This window comes from Ambystoma mexicanum, chromosome 5p (assembly GCF_040938575.1).
Source record: "Ambystoma mexicanum isolate Mex_15411 chromosome 5p, UKY_AmexF1_1, whole genome shotgun sequence".
Lineage (NCBI taxonomy): Eukaryota > Metazoa > Chordata > Amphibia > Caudata > Ambystomatidae > Ambystoma > Ambystoma mexicanum.
The window spans coordinates 754,394,957-754,416,205 of NC_090930.1; the positions used below are offsets into that span (position 1 = coordinate 754,394,957).

The 21,249-nt window shown below is 47.1% G+C and overlaps 1 protein-coding gene across 8 annotated transcripts in view; it reads right to left on the reverse strand.

Moving 5' to 3' along the window:
- Positions 1-21,249, reverse strand: part of LOC138481177 (C-C chemokine receptor type 5-like) — a 405,187-nt gene that overhangs the window by 112,574 nt on the left and 271,364 nt on the right. The window contains exon 1 of one of the 8 annotated variants that reach the window (XM_069613139.1): positions 17,262-17,653. The exons of 6 other annotated variants lie outside the window; for them this stretch is intronic. The gene's annotated coding sequence lies outside the window, so the exon portion shown is untranslated. Of the gene's footprint in view, positions 1-17,161; positions 17,654-21,249 lie in introns of those variants that run through there. One more of the 8 variants, XM_069613136.1, reaches the window with a different exon arrangement.

Consider the following 21,249-nt stretch of genomic DNA (forward strand, 5'->3'; position numbering starts at 1 on the left):
TTCCATGTCATGCAATTGCCTGTTTTTATTTCGCGGCCTTTGAAATTATTTTTTTTGTTGGGGGGGTTATCCCACAAACCGTCATCCCACCTATTAAGAATCTAGTCCCGAAACACCCTGAAACCATATCTCTGTACCCACCCCCCATATTTTTCGATGGCTTTTTGTGGTAAAAAATCTGCTGCAAAATATGCCACAAAAAATAAACAGCGATGAATGGACGTCGTACCATCTGATTGTATCATCCTCAGAGATGGTACGTAGTTTAGGAGTTTCATAATGTTTCTTCTATTCAGGTTTACTTCATTTTTATCGCCTAGCGCATATTCCAATTGAATTTTTTTGGTTTGGGCTTGAATGTTTCTGGAGACTGGTTGCTTCAATTGGTTAGCCCATCCTGTATTTCTTGGGCAGCTGTGTATTTGGGCTTTGCGTCAACGGGTCGCCTGGCGGCAGAATCTTTTGTAGAGCTTGATTTGGCAATTTTAGGAGAAGTAACATTAATAAATGTACAGTTCAGACGTTGTTTTGCAACTTCAATTTTTCTCGTAGGCAAAGAGTCACTTACAATTGGGCTATGTCTAGTGTCCTGCATATCGTGGGGTTTGTAATCATCGGCAACTTTACTCTCAACAGCCTCATCCGAGACTTCAAACTCCTCGTCGTCGATTGAATAAGTTGAAGGTTGGCAAGGTCTTCCAATGTGAAAGAGACTTTGTCTTCTGCTTCATCGTCATCCATCCTCTGCCGTTTGTTGGCGTTGCCACTTATTGTTGGAACCCCGGTCACATTTTTACTACTATTACTTGAGGCAGGAATTTCGAATCTGTGGCTCTTTTGTTTTTGTCGTTCAAATATTGAAGTCGGAGGAGGAGATTGAAAGATTCAGTATAAACTTCTTGTTGCCACTAGGTTTGCTATATTTCCTTGCTCCTCGTTTTGTCGTTGAGGTCTTTTTAACGACTTTTGGTTTAAAAATGCCACTCGTTAAGTCAATCGAAGCTTTCTTTGTCTTGCTAAAGATGTCAAAGATGGCACTTTTAACGGCCGAAGCCGCATTCGAAGTGGACACAGATTTAGAGTCCTTTATCTCAGGACACAAACTTGTGGCTTTTGAGAGCCCACTGTGCCAGGTTTAAATGTGAAAGAATTAGCGCTCTTCTCTTGCACGTTGTTGGCATCGAAGAACTTAGTTGGCAAGGGGATTGCTGATTTTGCACTTGTCGACGCAGCTGGTAAAGTAAGTTCACTTGAAGTGGGACTCTTGTCTGGTCTCATATTTTGCTTGATCGTTTTTTGAGTTTCTTGACTTGGGTCTTCGTCACAGATTGCTTCATCTTGCAGACGTCATTTAGCGAGAGATGGTGGCTGTTGTCCAGAAGCGAACTTATTTTTTCACGGACACCTGCTAAATTCGACAATAGTCGTTTCTTTAGGTGGATTATGTCTTAGCCATTTTGTGCAATCTAACACGGCATCAATAAGTTCTAATTTTTGTGCTGACTCGTTTCTCGCTAGATCACCAAGTCTCTGTTGCCATTTTGTGGAGTATTCAGCTTCGAAGTCAAGTCTTTTATGCGTATGATCAGCCACGGCTTCCAGAGCACTGACCTTAGTATTGATTAAGGCCAATAGAGTATTCTGGCCTTTTATCTCACCCTGTCGGGATTCGTAGAGTTTCACAAACGGAATCATGGAAGATGAGGTTGCTGCCATCACATTGTTATAAATGTGAAGACTAGCTGCTACTGATAGACGCTGTTTGTTTGTTTGTTGTCTTTCTGTATCATGTAGTCTTGAATTGTTTGAAATGCAACATTGTCAGTAGTGAAACAATTGTCGCTTCCCATATGACCAATATTAACACTCCTTTCTTCTATAGATACCTCCGGAAGCACCTTACTTGGAGTCTGCACAAGCCGAGAAGCAATGCGTGGAACTGGAGTGCTGGTGTGCTGGTGTGCTCATCTTGGGTGTGAATGGAGTTCGCCGTGAGGCCAGATTTTAAGTCTGCATTTAAATGTCCAGGAGTTTGCTCAACTGGACAATGGCTTACACTGCTGTTGCTTTTGTTCGCTAAACTATGCATCGGTCGAGCACTTGTGTCTTCAAGCTTCTTTCTTAGTTTAGGAAATCAGCGTTAAGGCGTTCTGCCAAACGTGCCTCTCAGGCCGCCGCTGCTGCGTAACCAACGTGAGACGTGTCTTCATTATTTGTTTAAATTTTTTCTTTGTCTAAGTTAAAGTGGAAAACCATATCATGCCTATTCCTCGCTTTGACTGGGCAGCGCCATGAGAGGTTATGTTCGTTATCCTTTACTGACGTTGCTGACAATGCTGTCTGGGGTGATGCTTTTTTTGTTGTATCAGTTGCAGGTGTGCTGCTTATCTGTGTGTCCTTGCTCAGTTTATTTTTGAGAGAAGGTATGTCTAAGTGCAGGGCTCCAGCAGCATGAACTTCATCTATTCTGATGGTCTTGTACATAGGCCTATCAACATTGGGAGAGCAGCGCGCATTTGAGTCATGTGTGTCCTTTGTCTCTGACTCAGTTGCAGCTGCTGTCTTGATGCTTTCTAGACAAATCTCAGGGTGCACCGGTTGCAGTGAATCGTCTATAGAAGTTTGAATAGTTTGCCTATCATCGGCAGCATTCCACTCTTGCCGAGGCACAACATTCCCTCAGTTTGCTGTGTTATGTCAAGCAATTCAGCATCTGTGAGGTTTGTTTGGGCAATGGCTATATTTTCATTGCTCGCTTCCTCACACTGGCTTATTTGTGTGGAAGATAAGTCCGATTGAATAGCCAACGAGCAGTTTTTCTTGGCAACCTTATGAGTAAATACTGACCCCACAGTGTTCGCAATGTTTACATGGGGCTGACTACAAGAAATTCATGTTTGTCGTCATGTTCATGTGCCACTGCAGGGCACAGCGTAACTTAATTCAAATATACGTTTATTTGGTTGCAACGCAGCTCACAGTTTTCACGAGCACAAGTACGCCAAGCTTGAAACTCACCTTTAAAGCATTGTGTGTCGGCTTCAGCTTCTGGATCGGTCCGACACTTGATGCTGTTGCTGTAGCTTCTGGCGGGTTAAGGGTCTGTGATTGGCAATCGGACCATCTTGCCGTACCAGTCCGTTTGCAGTTTGCTGATGAAGAGGACATGGGACATGGCAGTAAAAAAGAAAAAGGGGTAGAAAAAAAGCCAGAGATTAAAGGTCTGGGCTCTCGGGCGCCCGGCTGCCGTGAAGACCTAAAGACTCTACGTAGACTCCGCATACGTTGGGGTTTTTGAAGCAGTTGACAGTGATGAAAGACTGTCTCTCCACCAGCACGCCAGCAATCAGTGAATCAATTCAAAGAATCTACATTCACTCTGTAGACTAATTTACTGCATTCCATTCTCAGGTCCTATGGCCTACTTGGTCTTGCACAATTAGCCACTATCTGTGCAGCTCTTCCCCCTGCCTCCAGAGAACTTGACTGTCTGTGGACTTGCTAGGGGAAAGAGAAATAACTTCTTATTAAATGAACAAAACAGAAGCTCCGAGCTGCGGCCTAATACTCTAAATGACTTTAACTGACAGAAGTGGCAACCTCTAGCGGGGCCTAATCCATCATGGCGGAACTCTTGCTAACGTGGCAAACTGCCCTAATATTACTAGAGCCAGCATTTATCCTACTGCATGTTTGCACTACAGGGCACTCAAGCCACCCTTTCACCAGCTACCAAAAGCTTTCCTAAATAAAAAAATCATCTACAACACCCTAGACCTAACCTCTAATTATAATAGGTAACCTTATTGCAACACCTCCTTTCACTGTGTAATGTTCTCTAAAGTGGTGCTCCTCTAAAGTGTATTGACGTTAACTACAAAATAACACGTGTGCAGAGCTGCCAAACAAAACAGCAGAATACTGACACTAAATGCCAGGCCTCCTTGCTAATACAATTTACGCAGTCTGAGCCTCTTTCCACAGTTAGGGCGTTGCACTTGTATCCCAACAATTAACAGGTCCAAACATGTAAAGGGATGATTGTGTTTCTGTTAATATGTTACGAGTTATAGCAGTGATGGCTGGTTTGCTCCTATTAAAGGGCAGTATCAAGATTGATAAGCATCTGCCTGATCCCCTTCTGTAATGGCACAGATGGACTAAACTTGATGCATTCACACGCACAGGGGAACTTCCAGCGGTTGTGATTAGTTCCTAGATTAGATTAGTTTTGACCTAGCTCTCTGCTCTATCCCTCTCTCCCTCATCTTCCTTACAGCTTGCTGACTGGCTGTCTGGTGCACCTCAGAGTCTACCACGTCCAGGGCACCCCCGCCAGTCCTCTCTCGCACTTGCCTCATGGCCCTGCACCCCACCCACCCTCACAGCACTTGAGAAATAACCCAAGAGAGTGGCTCTCTCTGCACTTAATCCAGTCTCCACCGACTGGGGGCACTTGGACCTCCCTCTCCCTGTGACTGTCTGTGCACTTGCACGATCTGAATGCATTGTGTCTGAAGATCGTCTGTCTGTTCTCCTCAGTCTTCTCCCCTTTTGCATTGGGAAAACTGCAGAATCGTCGTCAGGCCTATTTGCTGTGTCTCAACTGTTAAATGTATTATATGCACTTACTCTGCATGTGCAGACTATTATCATCTCGGAATTTCAAGGGCTCTGAGCAACTGTTGTTCTTCTCCATGTTCCCTCCCTCCTTGAGCGTTTTGAAACAGTTGCCTGCGTATAGGCACTTTATAAATAAACATTGCCAATACCAAAGCTTTCGCTCCATTACTTTCTGATGTACAATATAATGCATTTGCCTAATTGAGAGGGCGGGTGCTCAAATGTGAGTCCCTAGCATGCTTTGTTCATGGAATTATGCAATACCTTACTGATGAAGCTCAACATGTTCAAAACGTGTATGGATTGGCTTGTGTTCCTATGTAGAGGGTATGTGGCTAATCAGAGAGGGCAGGACTGCCTCCAATTTGGTCGACCAAGGGTTGTCCCCCCCGCGCCCCGGCATAATGACACAGACAGACTAAGAATGGAAGCCGCCCACAGGAATTTCTGTCACTTTTTGGTGTCCAAATATATCTATTTAAATGTAGATCTTTAGCTATCTCTCTCTCTCTTTCACTGGGTATCAGTTCTGAGAGGATATAAAGCAATCGACTGTGCTGGATACATTTTGCATGTACTTTTGTATGCTTTAAGTAATGTGGTTATGAACAATATTTAGAAAGCGGGCGTTAGGGCAATCTTATGGTTCAGAGAGTGTAGTAGTTGTAGCACCCCTGCAGAGATCTATGTGTAATTTGTAACTCACGGGTTGAAATCCCAGCCTGGCAAATTCAGCCTTCCCCCTCCAAGGTCTCTAAATAACAGCAGCTATTCAAGAGTCAAAAGACAAATCAGTTTTTGGGTGCTGTAAACAAATGAATATTCACATTTTCAATACAGCATTTAGACCCCACTCCACCCGAGGACGCCAATGAGACATCCTTTCTTTGATCAGCCATCACATCCAGGTAACACCTGATTTGTTGTCTGAGAAGACCATTGCCTCTAGGCCCCATTCACAACTGATATCCACAGACATCGCCTAACCCAACAACCCCATCGCAATGCTGTCCCCTGCAAGCTGCAAGGGGATTAAAGCAACCATTGGCCCTACAACACACCCCTCTCTCCACCTGAAGGTTCTAGTGACATCTAATCAGCTTCACTTAGGATCCAGACTTAGACGACTATTAATATGCAAACACAACATTTACTTTGCATCAAATGTTCTGATCCCGGCAGCTATCTCGTGAACCCCCCCCCCAACCACTCTTCATTAACTGGACATCGCCTTAGTTGCTGCTGATTCAGACAGCACTTCCTGTACAAACCTGATGTGCTCTCCCTGCCAACCATCTCCATTGGCCCCACGTTCTCCGCTGATTAGACCCTGCAATCATGTATTTAAAGGAATACGTGACAATCACAGAGCTTGCAATTAAAAAGACTACCACTTGGAACAGGCCCCCCATTTCCAGTCAACGTGTCCACATCGCCCAGCGATCAGCTCCGATGATCCATTCAAGCACCTTCTCTTCATGAGACCCCACTCTTCACCAGCTGGACACACCAGTCACACAAGATATGGGTTGAAATATAAGGTGGAGCACATTTAGGAACAACTATTTACAGCGTGCCATGGACCACAGAGAATGACTCAACGCACTGCATCTGACATAAAACACCTCTAACTCAACATCCACCAAAGGCAAGATCCTGAAAATTATCATTTCTTCTCTTCTTCCTTCAAATAGGATAGAACACCATCTAACTGATCCAACTATTATACAATGTCACATCAGCACAGACTGCCCATTGCAAACCAGCCAAGCAACTAATACATTAATTCAGAAATATCCTCCTAGATATTCTCCTTCATATGCCCACCAGTCTGGTAACCAGTGACGCACACACAGTAGACATAGATGTTTATGCGCTGGTATTTAACCTTAATAGATGCTGTAGGAACTCAAACAAAACTAACTCAAAACTAGAAATCCCAACCCAGGACCAACAGATACACATAGAAGTTGAGTACAAGGGAAAATCACAGGCAGGATGGATTCTTGGCAATATTACTCTAGTACTGACTGCACTCTACACTAAACGTGAATACTAAATGCAAAACTCTAATTACTGTTGCTAAGAACCACTATAATCAAATCACCATTGCAGGGGTTAATATTGAAACTAAAGTCCTCTTCAGAGCAGTCAATCACTGCTTCAGTCAACTATCTATTCCCCTAGAACCACATTTAATAGTGAAATCAACTTCAATCACCGAGTTCTACATTGTGGAAATGAAGGCAATTAAACAACTAGTTAAGCATACACACATTTCCTCCAGGAGACTGGCCAATCTTTCTACCCCCTGACACTCACAGACTTAACCAACATTCTGTTCTCCCTAAAGAGCAGCAGCTTTTGAGGATGATATCATTCCTTCTTCCCTGAAGTATCCCACCAGTGATGCATCTGTTGGCAGTCTCAGAGACAATGCTTCACTCTCCAAGGCACATTTACTTGAATCACTCACAATATGATAACTCCTCCCCCTACTACAAAACCCACACTTGGCCAAGATCATCTAAGAGATTCATGCCTCTAATGCTACTAGATCCCACAGTGACCTTCAAAACTGCCCATCGGGCAAACATCAACCTGCTCTCTGTGCACATGGGGATACAGAACACAGTCCTCCAATGGCACCTTCCTCTTTTGACCGTCATCATCATCATCAATACACCCCACGAGACCTCTCCAGTGGATATCCCATGGTTCCATTCTTTCTACAATGTTGTCAAATCTCTACAGGGACTCCCTGTGTTCCCCCTTGCTAGTCACGGAATCCACGTACAAAATGCATGATAGTCAAGATTTGGAGCAGTACCCTTTGGGTGCACTACAAACAACCTGGACCTCCTGGCAATAGGAACCTATCCTTTGGTATAACTCTGTAATACACAGGTTGGTAGTGTGGCTGAGCAGCCAGGCTTATCTCAAGAGGGGTCAATGTGAGCAATATGGGAGTTACACAGAGATTCACAATGACAAGTATCCAAATAACCACTTACACTCAAGGTTTCTTGATTAAACAATTATACATTTATTTAACAGACAGTTTGAATAAGCCTTCTTCAGAGGGGGCAATATAATAGTAACACATAAATACACTCCAAAACACATACTCTTAGTGTCTCTAAATCAACAAGTACCCGTTTGGGATGGCACAGAGACCCTTCCTACACCCTCAGGTGACTTAAATAGTTAGGACACTGTGGACATTAATATATCACTGGTACATTCAGAGCAATACTGACGTTGGTGTCAAAGAAAAGGGTTTAAGAATAAAACAAGAGATCACACAAATATTCTGAAGCAGGTAAGTACTTTTGAAACCCCACAATGCAAAGCAAATTAACCCTTTCCTGGAGGAAAGGTAGAACTACAAAGTCAGAGGGAAGAATCAGGGAGTCAGGCCAGCCAATGTTAATTTAGGAAAAGTGTAGGTGAGCTGAGGCCCTTCCTGCAGGTAAGTAAAAGTCTTGCACAATTTTTTAGAAGTCTTTGTAGAAAAAGTAGAATCAATGCAGGGCCACAAGCTGGAGGCTGTGAGGCGCAAAGCAGTAAGAAACTCTGCAAGGTTAACCAGGACAAGTCTCAACTGAGAACAAGTAAGGCTACACCACAAGAGATACGTTCTCTTAGACTTTACAGTACCTTTGGTTAGAAGAAATGGTTCCAGCTGCCTTCTGTTCCTGTACAGCTCTGCAGTTCCTGGTGTTCCTGGGCCTCAGTCGTGGGGACAAGAGGGAGGACGTTTGGGGACTCCTGCACTGCAATGGGAAGGTCAGTGGCAGCGATGGGCAAACTTCAATTCAGTGGCACTTCAGCGTTTCAGCTCCTCGTGTCTGACAGCAGATAGCAACACTGCTGTTCTCGGAAACCATTTCAGACTTTCCTCGCATCTGGGGTCCAGCACTCTGTTGAGGTGGCTCGGGCTTGGTCAGTCCTTCTTCAGGGAAGTCCGGAGATTCTTCCTGGCGCTCAGGTCTGACTTAAAAGTGAACCACTATCTTTGGTGTTCCTCTCCCTGGCACTTCGGTTCCAGCAGCGGCAGCAGTGGAGGGTTGAGATGAATTCGGAGCTTCAGCACAGCAGCAGGGCTTCATTGGGCAAACCAACAATCCAGGAGTTGCAGCAGGCGTCTCTTCCAAGTTCTTCTTCGGATTCCTTCATCCAATGGTCGACTCTGACTTCCAAGCCAAAAAACCTGGCCTTTTATGCAGGTTTCTCCCATTCATTCCAGCCTAGCTGTCAATCACACAGCAGGGCGACTGTACATGCCGGACAGCCAGCTGACCAATCACCTTTGAGTGCATTCCTGTAACCAAGGGGATTAAGCACAGGGAGTTTCAGGCACCTCCCTCACTTCCTGCCCCTGCCAGACATACTGGAGCCAGAGAGCAGGCTTTAGTCGTGAATCCCACCAAAGACAAAATGAACAAAGGGACCAAACCTGGTTTGACGCCCAGAGTAAATCTCAAGAAGGACCTTTCCAGCAAGAAATGGCGAAAAAAGAAGACCGGGCCATTTTGACAAAATGGGCACCCATGGGTGCTTTACTGCTGCCCACAGTAAAAAACTCCCAATGGTAGTTAAAAGTAAACCACTGACACCAGCCATTAATTGTAAAAAGGGTAACATAAAAATGTTACATGAGAAACTAGACAAAGGGCATACTAAGTAACCCCTCCAACACCCTATGGTAAGATAGTGTGTGTTGGGTCTAGAAAGTTACAAAATGTAAGTAAAGTCAATTTCACTTCACTGCTCTTGGAAACTGTGGTTTCACCAAGAGAAGGTATTTAAGGAAATCTAAGAGACTTCTATGTGCCACTGCACAGAAGGTGCTGTGTGTCACAATGCAAAGATGATGCCTATGGAGTTTGTCAGACTCCAAAACCAAAAGAAACACAGGGTTCAAATCACAGAAAAATACATCAGAGAGTGGGGAAAAGGTCACTCTCCCCAGGTTAAAATTCCTAGAGTCCAGCAAAAGTACTGGGGGTCTCTAAGGTAGAGAAGAATTCGCACATTTCTGAGAATTCACCCTAACAATGCAGATTACAGCCAACGCTATTTAAAGACATCATCAGTCAGTGATGTTCACCGTTTCAAACCCTCCCTCGCACTCCTCCAATCCTTGATGTGCAGAGAATACGTAAGACTCAAACCCACAAAAAGTGAATGTAAGCTCCTCGCTCACACCGCCCACTATCTGTACATTCAGACATGAACTTCTCAGGGCTCATCCCAGAGTTAAACAAGTACATTTATGGTAATCACCTGAGTTATTCGTGACAGACACCGTGATTTCAAATCTAATAACTTTGAAAAGATTTGGTTAGTTCTCCAGGCGCGGGTCCTGTAGCACCCAGACAGATAGATGTACTTCCCATCGGAATCCCAAAAGCACCCCAGGCACCCATTAAAAGTCTCATTTACGTTGGCATCTCTTGCATCAAAAGCCCGTGACACTTGAGTCCCATGGCCCCAGTACCCCCGACTGAACTCTACTTGCTCCCTTGCAAGCCTGTATGACCTCAAACGTGTGCTGCGTCCCCTTTAAAGCATAGACAGCAAATTCACCAAGCGAAGAAGTAGCCCAGCCACAGCAGAGAATGCACGAGCAGAGGCCAAGCCTTCCCTGACTGCAGGTGCGAGAGAGAGAGAGAGCCCGGAGACAGGGTGTCTTTCATTATGCCCCTAGACTCTGGAAGCTAAGCGCCTCTAAATCAGACTGGTCCCATTTCTCTGGCAACTAAAAAGAGAACTGAAGACCCACATTTTCAAGACCGGCATCTTTCACAGAGCTCTCAGAACTTACAACATGGTACCGGAACAGGAGCAAACATCAAAAAATCTCAAAAACGTTGCGCCCTCCGCCCCCTGGAGCCCCTTCCTGACACCATCTGATACTTAAGTAAACCATCTGCCTGGCCTACGTGAATTGTACATCAATTTGGTACGCCCCTTGCTGTGATCCCTCTCTGCTCGGTCCAATGGCAGCCATTTCTTTGAACTAAGTTCGAATTTTCTAAATACCCAAAATAAAATAAATGAAAGCACTAAAAACTGCAATGTGATTATCATAAGGAGAAGTTCCAGCCTAACATACTTCAATAATGTGGTGGTGATCTACATAATGACACCACCTTTAACATCCCAGATTGCATCTCGTGTGACATCACTGAGAGCATTACACGGGCCACATCCTATTAAGCCATTGGCAAGTTCACAACAAATACATGCACCATACATGTGTGTGTTGACACAGGAATGTTACTACAAACCAGAAACATAAACGAGACACAAAAAATAAGACAATTAACGAACTAGGAGGCTAAAGGCGGGGATGGCTATGCAACATTACAAAAGAAATACAATATTTGCCTTAGTTATCATAGCAATAGTGAACATAAAATAAACACAAGATACAACGGTGTTCTGTTTCAAATGTTGCAACATACATGATTTAGGTGGGTCCAAAGATACCGTAACCATCACTAAAGATAGCTGTCACACAAAGGAAACCCCACGAGTACTGGAGGGTGAAACTAGAGACCGTGAAACCTAGGACTCGAATCTATGACTGTAACTAAAGGCTGCACAGAGAGAAAGACCAATGGAAGGGTTTAGGGTCATGGTTTCCGGATCAACCGCCCCCCTGGGATAGCTCAGGGGTTGCGTAGAGTGTGTTGTAGGATGCCTCACACTACTTGCCAGCCACCTGAGAGCGTCATACGCCAGTTATAGATGTACCAATGATATCTCTGTGCATTGGGGCACCCTCCAGTGTAGGACTCTGCAGCCTGCAGCTCTCCGGATGTTTTGGACTACTACTCCCATGACCCCTCACCATTGACTATGCTGAGTGGGGCTCATGGTAAATGTAGCACAAAACATCTGAAGAGCCAAAGGTTGCTGGACCACAGCTCTAGAGGAACAATCCTACCCTATCAGTCCTATATTGCGGTCCTCATACAATAAGATGCACCCTCATTGGACTATATATTAGATCAGCCAGATAATACAGCAATTACCCAATTAGTAGCACCAGAAATGGTAGTGTTCAGTGATGATGGGGTTCAGTCATCAAATCTCCACCGAAGTGGTTCCTCGTTGGCAAGCATTATGAGACTGGTGGTGTGCAATCACCTGCTGCCGTGATTGGGAACAGCCTCTATTGCACCCTGAGCACCGCAGAAGCGGACCCCCACATGGAGAAAGTGACGCAGTGGCCCATTCACTAAGAATATGTTGCCAGTAACCCTGATTTACTTTTGACTTACTCCTAGAGCGAGACAGCGAGACTATCTTTTTTTTTGTTTGGTTTTACAAAATCTTTACAAAATGGGCACCAAAAAAATAAAAAAATAAGAAATTCAAACATTTAAAAAGTTCAGGAAATGACAATAAAACAATCCGTACCAATGAAACAGTTCTACTGCCTATACACCAGCAGCAGCGCCAAACAAATGCTGTGGTCAGTCAATTTTTCAATAAACATTTTTGGAGACAATAATCATACCTTAAGCTATTTTTGAGTGTTAAGTATCCTATCTATCCAGTATTTACTTACAGTCTTTATTAGAGCGAGACTGTCTTATTCACAGAGAAGTTACTTGGGGTACATCAGGCTTACTCCTGACCTGCTCCACGAAAGAAAAGACTAAGGGCCTCATTACACGGTAGGTGGCAAACCATGGTGCTATTAGCACCATGGTTGCCGCCGGTACCATACCGGTACCACCGTGGAGAAAAGGGGAATTACCACCCTATTCCAAAGTTGGAGGGGCGGTAACTCCCCCTTTCTCCATGGCCCTTCCCCATTCCAATTTTTGCCCCATAGGGCTCAATGGGAATGGGGAAAGGGCTAATTACGGTACCGCAAATTGCGGTACCGTAATTAGCACCAAGGTCCCTTTGCGGGTCCCAACTTTAACGGCTAGTCTACACCAGCTGTTAAGGTCGGGTCCCGCAAAGGGACCTCGTAGTAAGGCGGTAAGGGTTTACCAGTACCGGTAAACCCTTACCGGTACCCGTACCAGTAAACCCTTACCGCCTACCGTGTAATGAGGCCCTAAGTCAAAGTCACTAAGTGCAAATCTTTGGGTGTTGAGCAATCTCTCTCCAGGATAAACTTGCAGTTGCTCCTGGTCACTTCTTTGTGAATGGTCCCCATAGTCCATCGCTGCATGCTCCCCCATCATTCTAGGGGTGAGCATAGCTCTGCACTTTCATTAGGGTTCCCAACAAGAAGCTAGACGAGTCACGCTGGGACCAGTTCGGTGGAAACCTAGTCGGTATTTACATGAACAAAATCCTATACTGTCAGTCACTGCTTCACTTGCTTAGTCACACTGATGGCACCACTACTAGATGAAGGAAGAATGTGTGCATTCTCCCAAGCTAGCATGCTAAAAATAATGGGCCCATATAATGCACGCAGCCCCAGACAAATACATGCGCAACGCGTAATTATGTCATCGCAAGAGAAAGGGGACTAGAATAGAGAACAGCTCCGAATTTTGTGGGATAAATATTTTAAATGCTAAAACATACTAACACGTTTACGTAAGAGCATAATACGTGATTTAGGGGAGGGGGGGTGAAGGGAGTAGCAAAACCCTCCGTCCTTTCATCATGAATAGAGGGCATATCCAGCCTCCCTGACTTGAGCACCATTACACTGGTTAATGGTATCTGTTATTACAGTGCTTAGACGCGTGGAGGAATCCGTCATGAAGCGCTACATAACAAGACCAATTATTAATATGTCATGCTTAAGGAGAGAGCCCTTCAAAATATGCTGGACTTCCACCAGTGTGAGCTCTGCCTTAGTTTGTTGCACCGAACAATAATTACAATGCGTCTAATGTATCCCTCTGTGATGGCTGCCCCTCGTTTCTAACTGTGATTGAGATGGGTATTATTGGAAGCCAGGTGCATGGCACTCGATGTGGCCATCTCAGAAGGATGAATGGCCGAGTGGAACCTGCTTCCGGTTTGTAACTTTTAGATGTTCTGTGCTCCCACAGCAAGCCATTAACCAAGAGTGCCAGTCACTGGGCCTCATTACACGGTAGGCGGTGAGCCATGGCGCTTTTAGCGCCATGGCTCATGCCGGTAAAATACCGGCACCGCCTTGGTGGAAAGGGGATTTACCGCCCCATTCCAAGGTTGGAGGGGCGGCAAATCCCCCTTCCACCATTGCCCTTCCCCATTCCCATTTCTGCCCCATAGGGCTCTATGGGAAAGGGGAAGGCGCTAATTACGTAATTAGCTCCGAGGTCCCTTTGCGGGTTGAAAAGCAGGCGTTAAATCCCCCAACCCGCAAAGGGACCTCGTAGTACGGCGGTAAGGATTTACCGGTACCAGTATTTTACCGGTACCGGTAAATCCTTACCGCCATCCGTGTAATGAGGCCCATTGTTGGGGTCATTACGAACCAGGCGGTAAGTACACCAACTTTACCACCATGGTGTAAACTATGTTTACACCATGGTGGATGGCGGATTTACCGCCCAATTCCAAGGTGAGTGGGGCGGTAAATCCCCATTTCCCATTTACCCTTCCCCATTCCCATTTTTGCCCCATAGGGCATAATGGGAGTGGGGAAGGCGCTAATTACGGCACCGTAAATTACGGTGCCGTAATTAGCACCAAGGCGGTTTAGCGCCATGGATTTTAACGCCTGCTAAAAGCAGCCGTTAAAATTGGAATCAGGCGTTAAGGGTTAACGACGGCATTAACCCTTAACGCCTGAGTTGTAATGAGGCCCACAGTGTGTCTTTGATATGATCGGGACATCGCCTGCGCCCCTCTTGTGCCATTGATGGGGCATGCTTATTTGTATCCGTCGCAGAAAGTCGCGATGAGCAAAGCATTATGAGAGCGCTCCCCAACCAAGCATCTCCAATATCACAAAAGGAACACCTTTCTGCAGAGCTAGCTGAGGTACACGGAGAAACTAAAAAGAGCATTGATAGTAACCTAGCAACAGAAATCCCTGCTCCAGCCTCTGCGGGGAAGCACACTGCATTCCCAGTGGGCAGGGTCGGGCTGGGGCGTGTGCAGCATCAATAGTAACCTAGAAACAGAAATCCCTGCTCCAGCCTCTGCAGGGATGCGCACTGCATTCCCAGTGGGCAGGGTCGGACTGGGGCGTACGGAGCATCGATAGTAACCCAGCAACAGAAATCCCTGCTCTAGCCTCTGCAGGAAAGCGCACTGCATTCCCAGTGGGCAGGGTCGGGCTGGGGCATACGGAGCATCCATAGTAACCTAGCAACAGAAATCCCTGCTCCAGCCTCTGCTGGGATGCGCACTGCATTCCCAGTGGGCAGGGTCGGGCTGGGGCGTAGCAGCATCGATAGTAACCTAGCAACAGAAAGCCCTGATCCAGCCTCTGTTGGGATGCGCACTGCATTCCCAGTGGGCAGGGTCGGACTGGGGCATACGGAGCATCGATAGTAACCTAGAAACAGAAATCCCTGCTCCAGCCTGTGCAGGGAAGCACACTGCATTCCCAGTGGCAGGGTCGGCCTGGGGCATATGCAGCATCGATAGTAACGTAGCAACAGAAATCCCTGCTCCAGCCTCTGCGGGGAAGCGCACTGCATTCCCAGTGGGCAGGGTCGGACTGGGGCATACGCAGCATCGATAGTAACGTAGCAACAGAAATCCCTGCTCCAGCCTCTGCGGGGATGCGCACTGCATTCCCAGTGGGCAGGGTCGACTGGGGCGTACGCAGCATCGATAGTAACCTAGCAACAGAAATCCCTGCTCCAGCCTCTGCGGAGAAGGCACTGCATTCCCAGTTGGCAGGGTTGGACTGGGGCGTACGGAGCATCCATAGTAACCTAGCAACAGAAATCCCTGCTCCAGCCTCTGCAGGGATGCGCACAGCATTCCCAATGGGCAGGGTCGGCCTGGGGCATACGCAGCATTGATAGTAACATAGCAACAGAAATCCCTGATCCAGCCTCTGCGGGGATGCGCACTGCATTTCCAGTGGGCAGGGTCGACTGCGGAGTACGCAGCATCGATAGTAACCTAGCAACAGAAATCCCTGCTCCAGCCTCTGTGGGCAAGCGCACTGCATTCCCAGTGGGCAGGGTCAGAGTGGGGCGTACACAGCATCGATAGTAACCTAGCAACAGAAATCCCTGCTCCAGCCCCTGCGGGGATGCGCACAGCATTCTCAGTGAGCAGGGTCGGCCTGGGGTGTACGCAGCATCGATAGTAACGTAGCAACAGAAATCCCTGATCCAGCCTCTGCAGGGATGCGCACTGCATTTCCAGTGGGTAGGGTCGACTGGGGAGTACGCAGCATCGATAGTAACCTAGCAACAGAAATCCCTGCTCCAGCCTCTGCGGGGATGCGCACTGCATTCCCAGTGGGCCGGGTCGACTGGGGCGTACACAGCATCAATAGTAACCTAGCAACAGAAATCCCTGCTCCAGCCTGTGCGGGGAAGGCACTGCATTCCCAGTGGGCAGGGTTGGAGTGGGGCGTACGGAGCATCCATAGTAACCTAGCAACAGAAATCCCTGCTCCAGCCCCTGCGGGGATGCGCACAGCATTCCCAGTGGGCAGGGTCAGCCTGGGGCGTATGCAGCATCGATAGTAACGTAGCAACAGAAATCCCTGATCCAGCCTCTGCGGGGATGCGCACTGCATTTCCTGTGGACAGGGTCGACTGGGGAGTATGCAGCGTCGATAGTAACCTAGCAACAGAAATCCATGCTCCAGCCTCTGCGGGGAAGTGCACTGCATTCCCGGTGGGCAGGGTCAGAGTGGGGCGTACGCAGCATCGATAGTAACCTAGCAACAGAAATCCCTGCTCCAGCCCCTGCGGGGATGCGCACAGCATTCCCAGTGGGCAGGGTCAGCCTGGGGCGTATGCAGCATCGATAGTAACGTAGCAACAGAAATCCCTGATCCAGCCTCTGCGGGGATGCGCACTGCATTTCCAGTCGGCAGGGTCGACTGGGGAGTATGCAGCATCGATAGTAACCTAGCAACAGAAATTCCTGCCCCAACCTCTGCGGGGAAGCGCACTGCATTCCCAGTGGGCAGGGTCAGAGTGGGGCATACGCAGCATCGATAGTAACCTAGCAACAGAAATCCCTGCTCCAGCCTCTGCTGAGATGCACACTGCATTCCCAGTGGGCAGGGTTGGACCGGCCTGATGAAAACTTGGCCCACAGGTACAAATGGCAATTCATTCCTTTTGTAACAGATTGTTTTAATAATACCAAAGGATTTTTTCTTCATAAAATCTGATGCAAATTATGCAATTTAAAGAATATGTATTCAGCAACAATGGTCAAAACTGCAAACCGCATAGTGAAGTAACAAACTGTCCCACATTGGCCAAAAAAGTGTCCCTCTTTGACGAAAGAAACAGGCCCGAACTAGCATTTTGACCCTACTGCCCTATAGGGCACCCCGAACCTGCGAGTGGGTGGGTGGCATTCAGAGCTTCTCATCCCTGCCTCGGTAGAGCCTCGCAGAGGCGCAACTCACCTGGAGTCAGTCAGCAGACGCTGCCACAGACGCTGCCGCATGCTATGTGCAGTGCTCACAGGAGGAAGAGATATGAGCGAGCCTGCGGCAGGGCACTCACCTGGAGTCAGTCAGCAGACGCTGCCACAGACGCTGCCGCACGCCATGTGCAGCTGCTCACAGGAGGAAGAGATATGAGCGAGCCTGCGGCAGGGCAAGCCGAGACGAGCCGATTCTGAGGAAGTGGTTACCAGCTCTACAAAAAGATGTAACGCACAGATTCGGGTGCCAGGAAACTGCGCCACGAAGTATCTGATCTGGCTGGCACAGCACTGACTGCGGACAGCTGCCCAATATCTCGGTGAGGTAGCGTCATTGAGGAAAATGTGGCCGTCAAAGAGGCTGCCACCGGTTTCACAGGTCCCATAGGAAATAAAGCCAAGAGTTCACAGGGCACACGAGCGTAGCACGGGGGCAGAGTGCAGCGTGAAGGAAAGACTGAGGGCCAAGCGAGACTAGTAGCAGTGAGGGCCAGCACGTATCCCCGAGAAAAGGGAAGCCGAGAAGCTGCAAAAGTAGCGCTGACCAAAAGCGAAAGCATAGCAGGAGTCAAGCCACAGGAGCCAAGGCATGATTGCACATTAGCAGGTGTTTCTCTGCACCCTCTCACCCAGGCACGGACTGGCCTATAGGGCAAAAAGGCAAAATGCAAGCGTGGGTCACTTTTTTTGTTCAAAATAGGCCACTTTTTTGGCCAATGAAGGCCAGTTTCATGAGTTACGTCTCTATGCAGCTAGTAATTTTGACCATTGTTGCTGAATACATATTCTTTAAATTGCAGAATTTGCATTATATTTTATCAAACAATCCCCCCTTGGGTACTATTCAAACTGTCGGCCACAAAAGGAATGAATTGCTTTTTGCAGCTGTGGGCCACTTTTTCGTTGGTGCCCGAGACACTTCTATGCCCAAGCCCGACCTTGCTCTCACCACATCTTATCCTTCATCACATTTGACCCCAGGCTGACCCCCTCTACCGCACAGGCCGTGCCCAATTACCTGGCCTATTGGGCAGAGCTAGGAGCCTCCTCCTATCAGAGGATCCACCAGGGCCGGGAAACAGATACAATCCCCCTCGGATTCACTGCACCCCTTCATAATGAGAGTGACCCCTGGGTGGGCCCTGGCTCTGTCGGAAAGGGACCTGTGATTACGTTCGAAGTTGAGCATGGTACTGTCAGGGCAGGGTGATGCGCGCGGCAGCGCCCTCATTACATGGATGCGAGGTCAGGTGTGTGATTCTGGCGCCACCACATTCCACTAAGAGGTCATGGTTTCTGGTTCTTTAGAACGTGGCATTGGCTCCGGCATGGACCTTGGGTCAGGTACCCCACCCCCTCCCCATTGCAAGCCCCAAGTTCTCCTTTAAGATTCTATCCCAGCTCAGACTAGCGATCTGGAAGCCGAGAGGCATGATTTTTGTACTTATGCAAAGATGCTTATCGATTCGTCATTCCTATTCTAGACACTGGGTTGCTTTCCAACGTTGATGGGAAGGGAGACTGTTACATCTTTTATTTTTAGTATTTTATTATGGCATTTATTGAGCGCGGAACTAGCTCAGAGAAGAAACAGAGCGCTTTACAGAGCTATACAACAATATAGATACACAACAGAGCGCTTTTCTGAGGTAACAACAGAACAGATATACAGTGGGGGATGGGATAGAGCAGGGCACAGAGGAGGGTTACAGCTGTACAGGGTGGCAGGCAGTGGCATCTCCAGGAATCAAATTTAGGAGGGGCACAGAGGGGGCCAATGACAAAAGTATGGGGGCACAGACAAAAGTAGAGGGAGAACATGGTCACTGCTCGTATTAGGTAGGGGGGACACAAAGGGGGGCACAGGGTTTCATAGGGGGGCCCGTCCCCCCCAACCCCCTGCCTAGCGACACCACTGGTGGCAGGGGGGAGAGGGGCGGACAGCGTCGAGAGAGTCAGGTGACACAGGGAAACGTGATGACCTATGTGCTTTTATTGTCATACTCTACTTCCATTTATCCTGGATTTTCTCTTGGAAAGCTGTGAGGAATTCCACCATCTGCATGGTGAGTGTGCTCTCACCTAGGCTTTTTTGAAATTGTATATGAAATTGAATAATGGTAGATCAACCTTGACCCTCCCCCTTAAAGGGGCCCTTCTTAATGCAAGATCGCTTGTCGCACATGCCATCGACATTGCCGATCTAATTATAGAGGGTAAGCTTGACTTTCTAGCCATTACGGAAACATGGCTCCATAGTGCAGCAGGACCCGCTCTCATGCTAACCATTCACGATGGCTATACCATAGCCAGACAAGACCGTGACAGTACCCGAGGAGGTGGCATCGCCATCATCTCTAGAACATCTCTAGGCCTACGACTAGCCCCTGCCCATTTGTCACAATCATGTGAAGCCCTCTCGGTCAAATTCCAAATAAATAATTCTCAAACTTTGACCATTCACCTAATATATAGACCGCCTGGTCCACTTGGGACCTTTGAGGAGGACCTGCACAATTTACTCACCAACAACCTCAAACCATCCTCGCAATTACTCCTATTAGGGGACCTCAACCTTGGCTTTATGGACCAAACCGATAAACATGCCACAGACATAGCCAAAACAATTAAGGCACTAGGTCTTTCCCAAAAAGTTATTAAACCTACCCATCAAAAAGGAAGAATATTAGATTGCAATTGCACAGCCACCATTTCCTCCATCCTACCACTCTCCTGGACAGACCACTCACTGGTGTCCTTCGACCTATCAACTGCAAGATTTACCCCACAGGTTCCCCCAGCAGCGCCACCCTGACTAAGCAGAAACAAAAAAAGTATAACAGTAGAGAAAATTATCCCTGCTATTCTTCCCACCCACAACACTCTGCCAGAAAATCTTGACCCTAGTACTCTAGTTCAAGAATTCAACAACATCATGCTCTCCACCATGGACAGAATTGCCCCCCTTAAACTCAGACCTAGTAAACCTATGGCCCACATAAATAAATGGTTTACGCCTCAACTTAAAGACCTTCGCACACTAAAAAGAAAAAGTGAAACCAAATGGAGACTCTGCCCTTCCAGTGAGAATAAGACCAAATTATCCTCACTGTCCTCACTCTATAAGCAGGAAGTCTGCCAGGCCAAACGTAAATCGTACGATGAGCGTATTGCCAACTCTAACTCCAATATGAAAGAACTGTTCTCCATACTCAAAGAACTTGAGTCCCCAATAGCAGAACCTGACATTTGTACCAAGGACAAATCTTGGTGTCCAGACATCCAACAAGCACTAGCCACTATAATTGTCACCCTGCAAAATAAAATTCAACAAAAAAAAGAAGTGCTGAACCTACAGCACCCATTGAATAGTCCTGTAACAAATGTCCCACCACAGGCCTATAATAACAAGTTCAATTTCTCCAAAATGTCCACCATGGAAGTTGAAAAATGATCCTGTCACTGAAGCCATCTAATTGCAAAGGTGACACCTGCCCAGCCCAACTAATAAAATATGCTGCCAGAGAACTATCTCCATTCATCACCAAACTGATCAACGTCTCTTTTGACACAGGCACCATCCCTGCTAACCTCAAACAATCTTGGGTGCTACCGCTCCTCAAGAAACAAACCCTAGACCCACTTATCCCTACCAACTACTGACCCATCACCACGGTCCCATTCCTACTCAAAATTCTAGATAAAGCTGCATACATTCAAATCCAAAAACACCTTGAACAGTTTAAACTCCTTGGTAATAGACAATCTGGCTTCCGCCCACTACATGGAACAGAAACAGCCCTTATTGATTTAAAGACTCAAATTGACAAGCTGAGGGACAAAGGGAAATCAGTACTTCTGCTCCTTCTTGATCTTTCAGCCGCGTTTGATCTGGTCAACCACAATGTCCTCTGCCAACACTTTGACTCTGCTGCCCACTTCTCCCCGGAAGCTATTAAATGGATTAGGTCCTTTCTTAGCGAGAGAACAATGAGAGTCTTCTCTCCCTCGGCAGCGGCTGACCCTACCCCCATTCTCTGCGGGGTCCCTCAAGGATCCTGCGTCTCA